Below are 14,937 nucleotides of genomic sequence, written 5' to 3' on the forward strand. Positions count from 1 at the left end.
CGACAATTACAATTTGGTTATCAATTTGGATTACATTTGATAAATCTCCAACGAATCCGGAATCTAAATTAAGTGTCTCATTTGGGTTGATCAGTTTTAAACTCATTTCTGTTGTCGTTTATCCTGATGTTTAAACAGTGATGGTTATCACATATTGTTGGAAAAGGGAATCAATGATGACGATGAGAATGGTGAATAGAAGAATAAGAAGATAAAAAGATGATGGATATGATGATAATGGTGATGGTGAAGCAAAATGGAATGAAACAATGAAGATGAATTGTGAATAAACGCTTTGGTCCAAGGTTACAAGTTAACAATTAACGGAGAGGATAAATGTTAATCAATATTGCGATATCCTTTTCAAGTGTTGCTAGTCATTGCTTGTGTCATCAAGTTTAACCTGACAAAACAGAGCGAGTTGGTGATTGTGTTCGGACAATAATTATGGATACAACGTTGAGATCGGCATCGGATGTATGGGCAGTGCAATCAGTGGTTGTTGTTTATATTACACAACCAGCTAACCACACTGCCACACATCGCAACCATTGTGGATAAAGGAAAGTACAAAAAGAGCAGATTTGGTGACAGTAATCATTTGTTGGAAAAGTATAAGCGAAGGATTTGGTTACAATTGTTACGATCCAATGGCGTTAGTTGCAAGAAAAGGGAAAGATTTTAAATTTAATAATTTATTATTCAATTGAACCAAAAGGATTACAAAAAGATAAAAGGTTAACCAAATTAAATTAAGGAGCAAGGATTTGATTTTACCATTTACTGTGAACATTGATTGTATCGATTAATGGCAATAAACGATTGAAATGGTTGCCAGTTTAAAAAAAACATTATTTACTCAACCTTTGATAACATCTGAGACTGTTTATTTGATACTAAAAGACTGTTCAGGATAATTAAATTAACCCAATCCTGATTTACTTGATTCACTGGAAACTAAATCTTTCCAAGATTCAATCAACTTTAATTATGTTTCAACTTTGCTTTTATGCCCACGTTTAATTTGTCACTAGATTTGGGTTCATTTTTTTTTGGGTTAACCTAAACTTGAATGTTCATTTTGTATTCTTTGTTGCCATTTTTAAATGTATTTTCTCGTATTTAATCAATGATTCTGATTAATAGTTACACTCATTTTAATCGATAAACCATTTTGTTCAATCAGTTTAGATCATTTCCCTTCTCAATTATTAATAGTTGACTATTTGGTTGAAGGTACAATTGTTTCAATGTTCACCAGTTATTGTAATCATTCCAGCAATCACTTGACTCTAACTGATATTACTAAATCAACTGAATCAATATTACAAATTTTATTTGTTATTTCAATTGGGAAAACAATGGATCAATGATTTTAGTAGGTTAACAATTATCACCTTGATAATAATTGAAACTAGAAATTTGAAAAGGAAAAAGTTACTTTATTGATCAACTGTTGAGATTTTATTAAGATTGGAATCAAAAATCATGTTTGAATTCATTGTTTTGTTGCAATTTTTAATATTTTAAGCGTTATTAACCATTGATAATAATAAAACATTTGAAAGATATTCATTAAAAAACATGTTTAATCGGTTAATTGTTGACAAAACGTTTACATATTCAAATAAAGAAAACTGTTTAAAGTTGATTAAAATGTCAATAGATTGCGCCCCAAACTAATGCATTTACATTTTGTTAATTCAATTGTTTATTGTAAAACGCATATTTGAGACGTAATTGATCAACATTGTCACCATTAATTAAAAATGTCAATCAGCAAATAATTTAAAAACGGGTAAATTAGGCAAATTTATAAGTCAAGCCTCCAAGCTGAAAATTAAACCAACATGAGAAGACCAGAAAAAGCTGAGAAGGAAAAAATGGATTTGAAACATGCAACGAAAATTGGGTAAGAAAACGATTTTTTCAAAGACATCTAACATGTAAGACTCGACTTTTTATATCATTGATGTACAAATATAGACTTAATTTTCATTTATAACGTGATTGACAGGTAGCAATAGAGATCAACAAGTGAACGGAGGAAAAAGAGGAAAAACCGATGAATGGAAAGGACTTGTAAAGGACATTTGAACCAAACATGAAATGCGAGTGCAGAGTTGGCAACAAAATCTCATTTCATCCACTTTCTACTTTTATAATCATCATCTCATCATCATCTTAATGTTACAGCTAAATGGTTATATAACTTGGCTTCCAATTATGTCAACAACAAGCTTAAGTCAACGTAGATAGTTGAACACCAAAGGGGTTAAGGAAAAGGTCTTGAGTCCTTTGTCACAATTGGCAGCAATTTTCAGCCATCTCAGTTGACCTGTAAACTAATGATTGACTCTAATTGTGAGGGCTAAAGATTGAGCTTTCTGACTGCAAAGGAATTGTTCAGAGGAAGAAAAAAATCTAAGCAAAAGCAAGTTTACATTTATTCTTATTTTTTATCCTTATTTACCTTTACTTGTCTTGCTCTTCTCTCATCCTCCTCCTTCCCTTCCTTCCTCCTCCTTTTCATCGTCTTCATCTTTATACTTGTAACCCATATAATGCATATTAAAACCACCTACTCAAATTGGTTACATGAAAATCTAATGGACTTGAGCTAAAAAACGATTCTCTTGATGACGAACTTCAAGTTACTATGGAAACTCAGAACTTGACTTTCTAGGTTTTCATGGCAACTCATTTTCTTTCTCCTTTTATCATCAAACTTTTCAATTTACTCTATATTTAACCATTTTTTCACTTTCCTCATCAATAATTAATTTTTTGTTTTTACAGTTTTCTAAACACTTGGTTATGGTGGAAAAAAACTAGCAAGTTAACAGGAAAAAAAAGGTTCAACATGAGACAGAATTGGATGAAATAAAAGGATTGATTGGGAAACAGAGAAACAATAATTTGCTTTTTCCTCAAGGTTTATCCTCAATTTTGTTCGTTGATTTACACACCAAAGCAAATTGACAATCGACTGACTTATCAAAGAGGATGTGTGACTGTTGATTATGAAGCGACTGACAACAAACAAACAAAAAAGACTCAAAAAGAGGGAACAAAAGGTTCATTTGAAAAAAATGGCAATCAATTGAACAATATTTAAACACGGTGAAAGCACAATCTAATCAACAATTTATCTAGCTCAACTATACCAGCATTCAGTTTAACCATGTTGTCAACCATATGAACAGATAACGGTTGAATGGAAGGTGGAAAAAAATATCTAAACGATAATTTGAATGGATAATGCAATGATAGCTGTAAGAGTCACAGGAAACAGGAAAAAAAGAAACTTTTGGTGTCAACTAAAACTGGAAACAAGAGCAGGGAACAGATGAAAAGCCCATGAATAATGGTTATGGAGGTTAAAATGGATACAATAACAGCGACCACAAATGGACAAATTAAAGGATCACCAGAAGAAAAAAAGTGAACCAACAATCAGAACAGATGAAAACAATAATGAAGATATGAATTGGATTTTGGAATTTTTCAAGGTTGAAGGTTAAAAAAAGCAGGTTAATCGAAGCAACAAGTTGATTTGGCGTTTTTGGCTGCTGTTGTTGAGTCGACAAGTTTGGACACCGAATGGTTTACCAGGGTTAACATTTGTAAATAACAAATGGTTTTAGTTCAAAGGGGATGAATTTGGTTTACCTGAAAACTCAATCAAAATTATCATTATTCTCATTAAGCATTATTTGAAAAACAAAAATACGCAAGATACTTGTCAAGGGGCTATTTGAGAAAGGTTAACTGAGATACCACCAGCTGTGTTCACCCAATATAATAACAATTAAGATGTGAGCCCAGCGTGGTACCCAGCAAACCATTTCCCTTTTCATTAATTAACATGAAAATTCAATCGTCATTCAACATGAAAATTTAAATCGATTCCATCAAAGGAGAAGGATTGACAAAAAGAAGCAAAAATATTGAAACTGGATTCATATTCAAAGATTAGTATTGTTAATCAAAGGACTGGATGGATGGTAAAGGAGGGCCAAATGGGTGGACACATGAGGCTCAAGAGGCTCAGAGTGAGTATGAGTTTGCAAGAAATTGATTAATTTAATAATAATGAGTGTGTTTATATTCATCCTTTAATCCAATGATTTATGGTTTTTTTTTGTTTCTCCTGTTTTTTTTAAACCTCACGGCATTATCAACAAACTTAATCAACTTCATTTTTAGTGGGAATTTTCAGATTGAGCGAAAGTTGAAACAATGGGAAGACAAAGAAGTACAAAGACAGAAACAAAGAAAGGATTGAAAGGTAAAAAAAGATGAAAAAAAGAAGTTTTCTCTTCCTTTCATCTTCTCTATAAATGGGTTTACCAAGTTTAATGTCAAAGGTTATTGGGTAAGTGGTTTACCAATTTCATGTTCAAAACGTTTTCATCATGGTGGTTTCATGAGACTTGCTCGATCTACTCAAGTATGGAAAGCAAAGAGAATAGAGTAAATTAACCAGAAAAACCAGATTTCGAACCGAGAAGGAGAAAAAAGTTAACCCGAATTTTTCCAGGGGAAAAAGGCTGTTCGTAGAAGACAAAAAGAGACGAAAAAAAAGGGAAAACATAAAACATCAAGACAAGTTCAACTCGGAATCATCATTATCAGAGCTCATCATGATCGTCATTAAATGAACACTTGTAGGCAAATCCATCAACACAATTACTGGAAGCCAAACCAGACTGAAAGAAGCAAAACTTTACATTGAACATGATCATCGCCGGCTGACGAAACTGAATCACTTTGGATAGTTTGGATGGGAAAAGAAAGACTGGGACAGCAAATGAAAGAGGAAACTGAATGTTGGCGACGCACAAATGATGACGAAAAAATTAACTAATGAAACTGATCGAAATAAATTAACAAAGGAAGTCGACTTTATATATATGTATTGATGCAGGGTGAGAGACAGAGTGGCAAACTGATTATCATGATGACAGAGAGAAGATGAATGTGAAAAGATAAATGTTGTGAAAAAAAGGCAACAAAGTTGAGGGTGGTTTTTTGTTCTTCTGGTTCTTGATGTTTTATTTGAAGGAGTTGAAACAATGGTAATCACCATGTAATCATCATTTTACACAGACAACACTTGATCGTTTCAATCTCATCTTTATCATGGAAATCATCATAAACAGTTGACAATCATCTGGGACATTTTATCAGGTTGAGGCGTTCAACATAACAAAACAATGTTTTAATCATTCCTGTTAATTGTAAACCAATGTTTTATCCCAATTTGGAATCAAGTGGAAGGCGTTTTTTATTTCTCATTTCTCTCTCTTCGCCTTGTTTAACCATTAACTTATTGTTAATTAATCTGATAGTTAATCTAATTGGAATGAGTGAATTCTGTTGGATGAGCTGAAAAAATTGAGATTGCTATCAGGAAATACAAGATGGTTGAAATTGTGTTTGTTTGCTTTTTTGGTTTCCACTTTGACCTTTTTCATTGTTTCACAGTCATCTCAATTGATTAGTTTGATCAATTCAGTTTATCATTTCTTTTTATTACATGGGCAAAGTTTTTTTTTCATGGGAAAGTGGATATTGTTAGATAAGATGAGACAATTGTTGAGTGTTTCAGTTGTGTTTTTACTGCTATTGTTTGAAACAATTGATTCACCTGATCACGAAATTTAATTTCATTCAAAGTAGAGCAATCATCAGTTGTTTCATTTGATTAATAGATTTAACCAGATAATTGGCTTTATCAAAGAGGAACAGTTTTGATTGTTAACATTGATAATTGTTTGGATATTTAAGTAAGAGTAAACAGTTGGCTTGTTGTTATTTCATGTTCATCAATTGTAATGATTAGTTTAGATTGAAAAGTAATGTAACCCAATGAGAGACCAAAAAATAAACCTGAAAACCTAAAAACCTAAAACTTACCAAAAATCAATGTAAAATTGTTTTTTTTATATTTCATTTAAACATGAAAACCCAAAAAACTATGGATTGACAATTTGTGACTTTAATCAACAGTTAAACAGTTTTTTACTCGTTTTGTCAACAATTAATAACCAATCAATATGTTTGAATCAATTGATTGTAACGAAAGGTTTGTAATAAAAAAAAAGATGTTAACATTAACTACGTAGTTAATGGAAAGAAAGAGAAGAAAGAGAAATGTAAAGGGAAAAGTAAAGATCAAGTCTTTTACTTACCAGTTTTTTTGGCTTGTTGAGTTTTTCATAGAGTTGCAAGTTGTAACAATTAACATGATGAAAATTGAAGGTTAAGGTTGAAAGGTAAATATTAAAGGTCAACTCATTTCGCTCTTTCTTTTCTCCTTTCTTTCTATTTTTTCATCTCTTTCTTCTCTCTCTCTCCAAAATTAGATGAGTGGTGATTTTATGATAAATGTTGGTGTAGTGACAATGTTCAGGTAAGATTGATTTTGGTTGATTGGGTTTGTTTGTGTTTTTTGCGGTCAAAATTTTTAACCATTTAAAGGTGAAATTATCGATGATATTGATTATTGACAATCTGTTGTGATTGTTGTCAATTGATAAAAAATGCTGGGAAAGATTATCAGCAATTCGGGGGGTTGATTGAGAAGAATGGAAAAGAAGTGAATAAATGAAAACAAAAGGTAAAAATGCGATGTTGAGCGGTGATATTGTTGATGGTGACAAGCTTCGCAATTGGACGTAATTCGGTTCTCACTCTTAACTAATATCAACTTTAATTCCAACGAAACTACGCACCAAATGAACAATTCTACGCATTATCCTATTGTTAACGCCACCAGAACCAGAAGAGTGAGTGAGTGAGTTAGACAGAGGGCTGGAGTGAGAGAGATAAAGGAGGGAAGAAGAAAAGTGGTAAAAGAGAGGAAAGAAAATGAAGATAACTCTTTACATTTTCTCTCTCTTTTCTCTCTCTATTTTCCAGTTTCATGATATAATGAGAAACGCAGAAAGAGCACTGAAAGGATCGGGTTAAGAGGGAAAAGAAAGAAAATGAAAGAGAGAGAAAGATGATGAAAAGAGAAAGGTAAGTTTTCTCATCGTCTTATTACAAGTTATTGGTAATTCGTAGGCTACAAGTTACAATAGCTATAAACATGGTTTTTATCAGAAACGTCAGGATGACGATGACGATGATGATGATGATGATGAAGATGATGTTTTCGGCTAATGTCACATAAAGTAATCTTGTTTATCAGAGAGTCACACACCCTTTCCATTCCTCCTGGTAGACTCACTTTTACTCCTTTGATAATCATCCTGGTTGATGATGCTTTCGTATCTATGGATACATTCTGTGTGTCTATGGAGTTAGTTATAAGTGAGTTTATTGAGAGAGGCAAGGATATACCTTGACCTATTGACCATCAAAAAAAAGAGGTGCGCATCAATAGACGATTTATATATCCATGTGTGTATAAATATTAAGTTGAACTTATCGATTTTATACTTGAACAAAGTAAACTCTTCTCCTTCTGCTGCTTGTAATCCAATGGTTATTTTTACATCCAAACTTTACATTTATTCAATAACAAGATGAGACGTCTCTTGATCATGATGATCATGGTTGATGATTCAGTCTACCAGGAAGCTTTAAAATCAATATAATTATCCAAAGATATTGGGTTAAACATTCATTTTTGTCGAGTCTCCTTATCTTTTTTTGTTGTCAACAGCAATTTCAATTTATTTTTTTTTCTCTCCAATTTCACGTTTGTTTATAATTATCATTTGTCTTCAACTTGAAACTGTAAACATTTATAAATTAAAAAACTCAGTTCGGTTGAGATATCGATTGAAATTCAATATCATTTTCAAAGACATTTTTACGTTATTTTTACTCTTTCGTCTGCCTTAACATCTGTCTGCACTTTAGACATTAAAAAATGAAATTATTTTCTTTTTCGATTAATCGATTGGCTTTCCTACTATCAATTCAATTGACTATTTATCATATGTATTATGAATTGTGAGTGTTACCATGAACATCATGGTGACCTTGAAATGTATAGTTTTCTTTTTGTTTCTCCTTTCCTTTCTGTGTATACAGAAAAATTAATATGAAATCTGAATTAACAATCAATCAACAAATCACCAAATTAATCATTGACAAATAATCACTTCTTTTCAGCTTTTTTTTCATACTTCGCCTTATTTTCCTAGATCATTGATAAATATTGACGGTACATCATTGAATTGCTTTAATCATCATCACATCCTTTATCCTTCATCATCAACATTTCCATAGGAACAACGAGTGTAATCAATTTTGAGCAAAATTATACAATTTTCTTGCTTTTTTCAACAATTTCCATCATCTTCCAGTGATTTAAACACAAGACAAAACAGAACCAAGGCTTTCTTGGTTTCTAGAGCCGGTACAACGAACCTTAACTGGTGTTAGTGCATAATTTACCAACAATGGGTTTCCAAGTTTAACCATTTCAATTATTTGGGAATTAAGTTCACCTTTACCTTGTACTTGGCAACTAATGGCATGAATATTCAAGGTTAATCCTTTGAATATGATAAAAAAACAAATTAGTCTATCAAATTAAACTATTACAGCAAACAATCAGTTAGCTTATTCTGCTTGTCAAAAATGTTGGAAATACATGAACGGTGAGAGGAAAATCTGAAATTGAACTATTGAATCTTGGAGATTGAACGATCGATAAAAGATCCTTGTAACGTCCTCAACCAGGCAAAGAAACTTGTATTTACTGTTTCCAGTTTTGACCTTCGATTTATTATTATTGGCATTATTATATTATTTCTTGTAAATTCATTGCATCCATTTTGTTTCTTAAAGGCTCATCTTTATCCATTTCAGAATGGTTCCAGAAAGCCTCATGTTGCTCCAACCATAGGCTTAAGTTTACTTCAATGTGCGTATTACTTTCAAATGGACAGCCCTGATTTAGGAATTGAAATGGATGGATATGGTTCAGGATGAGAAAAAACGAGACAAATGATTAACCAATTGTTTACTGTGCCTGAGCAAATAGCGCAATACAAAAGGAAACCAGATTTTATAATAATAACGATGACGATGGTTGTGATTATGATGATGATGATGATCAAAATGATGAAGATGATAAAGACAAACACGAAGAGAAAGAGTTAAAGGCTCGTAACGAGCCAACGTAAATGTTTATAATTATGAGAATAAGTTGTATTGTTGTTAACTCGTTGGCCCTGAATTTTCAACCCAAGGTTATTTCAAGAAAAAAAGAGAAAAATTATTCTCAATGTAGGAGAAAAAAAGGGTTTACATGAGAAGATGAGGAAAAAGATGTTTCTTCTTCTTCTTCTTCTTGCTTCTTATTTTTACCAGTTTCAGCCTTTCTTTACAGAATTCTGGTTCCATGGTTACTGAAAAATTCAGAGTTGATGAGCCATCACAACAATAAACAACAAAGTGAAAGAAAGAAAAAGAAAGATAAAGATGAATGGGTGTGGTGTATGAGCACTGATGGAACTGAGAATGTGTACGATTCAGAACTTTCACTAAAAATGAAATATTAATGGGAAAAAATGAACCACTGGTTACTCGGTGTTTATTTTTTCCCCTTCATCTTAACCTCTTCATTTTACCCTTTTCTAATATTGATATTAACAATGCAAAAGTGCTCATAATAATAATAATAGTAATGATGATGATGATAATTATAGTCATGATGAGGTTGAAATTCTTGTTCAACTAAATATGTTCAACCAAGTGAATGGAATGAATTTTTTGTGTCCAGTAAATAAAAAAAAAGAGTAAACCCTAAAAAAGCTAATTATCATGGCCAGCGATTAGATTAACGACCCTGTAACCTTGATTTAGGCTCGATTCTTTTCTCTCTTTACCTTTTCTTCATATCATTATTATTATCATCATCATGATTTGTTCAGTTCTTTAGCTTTTCTCCTAGCCAGGTTATCTTGAGTAATTCTGTTTTTTTTTCTTTTCTCCTTTGCTTTAATTTTTTCAAAGTCCATTTTCACTTTTAACCCTTTTCTTTGTTCCAACTTTTCATGTCTGTCTGCTTATCATCATCATGAACATTTTTTTACATCTCCTTGGTAGACTCCCGTCATCATTGAAATGCTTCAGCTTTACTTTTCCAATTCCACTTTTTTCGCTTTCACCAAAAATCTTTAACCAGTCCAACCTGAAATTGAGACAAAAAGTACATTAGTTGAACAGCAAAAAATGAAACAGAGATAATTTTTGATGAAATTTAATCATTTTGACTTGATTGATATTTGACGGCTTTAAAAGCTTTTCATCTTCTTTACCAATCATTAACAACATGATAAGCTTTTGATGTGAATGAAAAAGCTCAATAGTAAAGCTATTCAATGAGATGAATCTTAGATGATCCAAACTTGCCATCTGAGTAAACTTGTCCTTACTTGTTGGATATTTTCATCTGGAAATGATCAGATAATTCCATTGGCAGAAAAGAGGGTTTCTTCACAATTCTGCTTTCAGGCATCATGTCAATCGATTGGCTGTATTAAAAATTGAAAATGAAAAGGTTGGTTGAAAAATGGTGCATATTGATTGGATAAACTTGAGATTTGATACATGCATTGTCGTCTTGTTATTCCTGTCTTTGTGTCAAATACTTTTTGTCAAATATTAAAATTGATAACTTGCAAACGGGTTAATTATTCATAAATGTTGAGATGTAAAAGTATATGAATATGACAGAAGAAAATATTCAGCTAAAGGGAATGGAAAAGACTGGAATATTTTGTTACAAGTAATAATTGATATTCAACAGTCTAATAATTTCAAGTTTCAACTTGGCTCATGTTTTGTTGTGGTTACAGAATTGGTTAGGTTGAGTTAAAGCTGATTACAATGTCATGGCCTTGCAATTGATTGTTGCAGGACAACAATTGAGTATAAATTAATCATCATTGGGCTCAATTATAAATTTAATGAACACAAAAAAAAGTGGAAACTGATTGACAACAGTTCATTTGTGAAAACAACAAAGCTGTATGTAATCAGTAGTTTAAACCATGTGTGTCAATATTTCTTTTCCCCCATTCAACTCATTCCAATCTGATCTTTGATCAATAAGATAAACTGCAGAGTCAGAATGAAATTGAATCTGTTACATGGTTACATTGAAAGATCCAACAGTTAATGTCGTTTGCTGCTTACCTGAAAATTCAAAAAAAACGAATTGAAATAATCTTGATTCTTGGTTCACTTTTTGTTGATGTTTTGAGGTAACCATTGAGCAATAAAATGATTCGGGATTCCGACAATTTTCATTTCTTTCATTGGATTTGTCCTCCTAAGCTGAAACCATGCAACGAATCTATCGGCCCTTTGAAAGCCAAGACCTAATGCAAGTTAAACAAATGATTAGTATCCTTTCTCGGTGGTTCATGGCGAATGTCACTTGACTCAGATAAATATGCTGACAAAATCTTGAATGTGTTTTTCCCTTACACTTGTATTATGAAAAAAATATTATCAAAGTGATTTCTCTATTAATCAAATATGATTAGCTTGATACATAAATCATGCCTAGGGTCATCGTCATTATTAAGGTGACTATTGAGGTTGGTGATCATTTAAAGGGCCTCAAATATTGATAACGGCCTCAATTTATCTGAATTAGTGTCGAAAATATGATTCAATTACTTTTATCTGAAATATCATCTTCAGCCAATTACCAGAAATTTAAAGTACCATATGGCGATAATTTTGTTCACAATCAGTGTCATCATGGAAGCTTTATTTGAGTATTCCGTTGCTTCGATCGATGTGGCCTCTCACAGAGCATTTCCCAAATATTTTTAGCTGTTTACATTGAAAGAAAAAAATGAATTTGAATTAGTTTGTTTCTCGGAAATGGTTGGCTCTTCTAGCGAATGGCACTCTTTTGCTCAAATTATTCATAATTTTAAAAGCACACCTATTAAATGAGGCGACATTGACATGTTTAACTGTCGAATCTATTAGTTAATGTTGAATCGAGTCTAAAATTTATTTGTCTTTTCCAGGGAAAAAATTTGCATCATTGAAATATCTCTGAAAACCAGTTTGAATGATTAGACTTTGTAATCAGCAGACTAATTTATTGCTCAGTTTCTAGATGTTTAAATTGCCCAATAAACTGGTTGTAGACCAGTTTACAATAACATTATTACAATCACCAGAAACAGCAAAAGCTTAAAAAGACTGTAACAAGAAAAGGCAAACAAATGTAAGATGTAATGAAAACAAATCAACTTACCTATTACAATGGATGACATGGTTAACACCTTTCATAACAGTTGTCAATCAACAGTGGCATAAATTAAGCTAATTAGAAGTCAAAAGCCAGTAAATTGGTAAATTAAAATCTTAAAATAGCAACCCAGTAATTAATCAAGAGTAAAAGTAAAACAATAATAAGCTCAATGGCATAATCTGTTTAATTTTATTTCTTCACCTTCATTACTGGATTATGGATACTGATATCTAATGCAAGATACTCGATAAGGAGAGCAAATCCAAATGGATACAATAAGATGTACGGTGAAACCTAATGAGCAAATTAAGATGACTGAACATGAATTAAGATGAGATAATACACTAATAGTGAAACTTGTTCATTTGCAACTGAAAAGGAAACTCGAGGGTCCAACAAAATTAGATTCTGAGTCACTTAAACCGAAGGCATAAAGGTTCAATTTAACCTTCCATGACAATTGACTGAACTTTAAAGTTTTTTGGGTTCCTTTTATTTCGATCCCAGGTTTTACTTTCATAAATAGTTTCCTCATATTCAAATTATACTTGAATTTCAGATCTCTAATCTAATAATAAACTCAAGTTTAATTTACGGAAAGACTTTTCAAGACAATCAATCGATAATTTGATTTAATGAGTGTAAACAATTTTCCCATGGAAGATTAAATCTTATAATCCACTAATTGAGTTAATTGGTATTCAAAAGATTTTTGTAAAGTTAAAGGATCCAAACTGCAATCAAAGGGTCTTAAATTGTTGTTTAAATCACAACTGAATGATCTTGCAATTGAAGCAAAAATTAATTTTTTGTCGATTACCAGAAACTTTTGCCATCTACCGTCCGAAAACCAAACTAATGTTGCCGGCTTTTCTCATAGAAATGTTTAATTGTGCTTATTTGTGTTTTCAAGATTTTCAACTCGTCCGATGGTGCAGTTGATGTTACGAGCTCAGTGATAGAAAACGTTCGAAATGTAAAATGATCGCGTGAAAAAGCGGTTATTAATTTATAGCCATGAGTGTAGAAGTAAAATTTGAACATTTGAAATAAACTAATCATAACAGAAAATTGAATGAAAAATTATGCAATACAGTTAATGATCAGTTAGAAAATTGGATGTAAGTTGGTGTGCCCTAAATGTTCACATATTGAATTCTTGGATTAGAAAAGTAGAAGATAGACCGATAGGAAATAGTTTATTGTTTAACTAAGGCAAGTGTCTACAATTTACATAAGAAAAATGCATTTAACTTCAAGTATTAAGAAATATCTCGTAATTATATCTCATTTTGTCATCGACAAACTAAGGTTTTTGAAATCAGTAAGTCTTGTTGAACAACAATGGACAATGTTGAATTGACTTGAATTTAATTAACTGCCACAAAAAATTGTCAATTTTATTGTTATACAAATTGGCATATTATAAACCCAATACATTATAAAGTCCAATATTTACATTTTAACAATCAGTCTCATACTATTGGACATTTCCTCATCTCTTTTCCTTTTCAGAGCTCGGTAATATATATGAAATGTACAATGGCCGAGTACAATAAAATCTTATGAACTTGATCTACTTTTTTCGTGTTGTCTATTTTAAAATCGTCGAATTCATCATCCTTGTACCTGATTGGCAACAAGTACGCTCAAGATCATTCAAGATCAATTGGCTTACTTCTTATTGACATTGAAAGATCATTTTCTGAAACCGAAAATTCTTCCAATCGGTGCATGTCATGACTTTCGCCAACATAAAAGACTTTGTTCAAATAAGCAATTGATCAAAGCAAAATCACTCATATCCTTTAGCCAGTATGAGTTATGAACATCTATCATTAATCGATCTGAAAAATTTTACAATTCCAGAAAATGACTTTCCAATGTCAATTAGAGGTGAAATGAAGAATTGACCTTGAATGACCTCGAACTCATATTTCTTCAATCTACATAAACTAATGGTTCAATTTTGAGGTCTGTAGCATTACATTTCGTGATTTATCACAGTAACTAGGCGTAAAATTAAAAAACGCCCGGTATAACCATTAGAACCCGAGACGCCAATAGATTTACACTTTTTGATCAGGTCAGTGATGTCAATGGAAAACGCTTTTTCTCCCAATCTGTATAGATCTTTGTGCTCTTTGTAATGCAGATGAGCTCATTGTAAGCAACCTGGGGCGATGTCAAATATTTACTGTGAATGATCCAAAGGCATTTCTTGTGGCACGATTCCTCGATTTCAGATGAAAACATTTCGGCAAACTATGGAATTGCAGAGCACAAAATTGTTTTGTGAACACGAGATTCCTTACCTCTGTTATACATGATAAAATCACAAAACTTATCATACAGTGTTCTGGTTGGTGAACTCATTCTAGCCGTGTATTGTTTAGTACATCTAGTTGAGAAACAACCAGGTTGAAAACGCCATCATCTATGCAAAATAATCAGCTAATTGCAGCAATTTAGATTTATTTTAGTTCGTTGTCTATATGCTTCTTTTATAAACCCAATCAATGATGATGTCCACTATTTCCATTGGATGATCAAGATTTGTTTCTTTGTTGCTTGATTTCTCGATTCCAGATGAAAAAATGTTGTCGAAATATGGCGATGGTCGGGATGGCCGAGAATAAGATTATTTTTGTGAAGATGATATTCCTTTCCTCTGTTATTCATGGTTG

General features: G+C 32.0%; 3 long non-coding RNA genes across 5 annotated transcripts; 1 reads left to right on the forward strand and 2 right to left on the reverse strand.

The window, feature by feature from the left end:
- Positions 1-1,700: 1,700 nt before the first annotated feature.
- LOC112539887 (uncharacterized) lies at positions 1,701-5,917 on the forward strand. 2 transcript variants are annotated; one of them, XR_003083855.2, is made up of 4 exons: positions 1,701-1,912; positions 2,018-2,434; positions 2,800-4,055; positions 4,210-5,917. It is a non-coding gene; the product is annotated as an uncharacterized LOC112539887 (long non-coding RNA). The 2 variants fall into 2 exon arrangements; XR_016199779.1 differs by lacking the exons at positions 2,800-4,055; positions 4,210-5,917 and having other exon boundaries at positions 2,018-2,610.
- Positions 5,918-6,197: 280 nt separating this feature from the next.
- Positions 6,198-7,807, reverse strand: LOC149093227 (uncharacterized). Its single transcript, XR_016199780.1, has 2 exons — positions 7,241-7,807; positions 6,198-6,819 (listed from the first exon to the last, which is right to left on the reverse strand). It is a non-coding gene; the product is annotated as an uncharacterized LOC149093227 (long non-coding RNA).
- A 921-nt stretch (positions 7,808-8,728) lies between these two features.
- On the reverse strand, positions 8,729-12,489 carry LOC107371224 (uncharacterized). Of its 2 annotated transcripts, XR_016199778.1 has the most exons (6): positions 12,254-12,489; positions 11,659-11,817; positions 11,170-11,354; positions 10,407-10,505; positions 9,858-10,162; positions 8,729-8,917 (listed from the first exon to the last, which is right to left on the reverse strand). It is a non-coding gene; the product is annotated as an uncharacterized LOC107371224 (long non-coding RNA). The 2 variants fall into 2 exon arrangements; XR_001570765.3 differs by lacking the exon at positions 8,729-8,917 and having other exon boundaries at positions 8,975-10,162.
- Between the last annotated feature and the right edge of the window lie 2,448 nt (positions 12,490-14,937).

This window comes from Tetranychus urticae, chromosome 3 (assembly GCF_039701765.1).
Source record: "Tetranychus urticae isolate SD_2017Ah chromosome 3, NJAU_TeUrti_SD_1.0, whole genome shotgun sequence".
NCBI classification, from domain to species: domain Eukaryota; kingdom Metazoa; phylum Arthropoda; class Arachnida; order Trombidiformes; family Tetranychidae; genus Tetranychus; species Tetranychus urticae.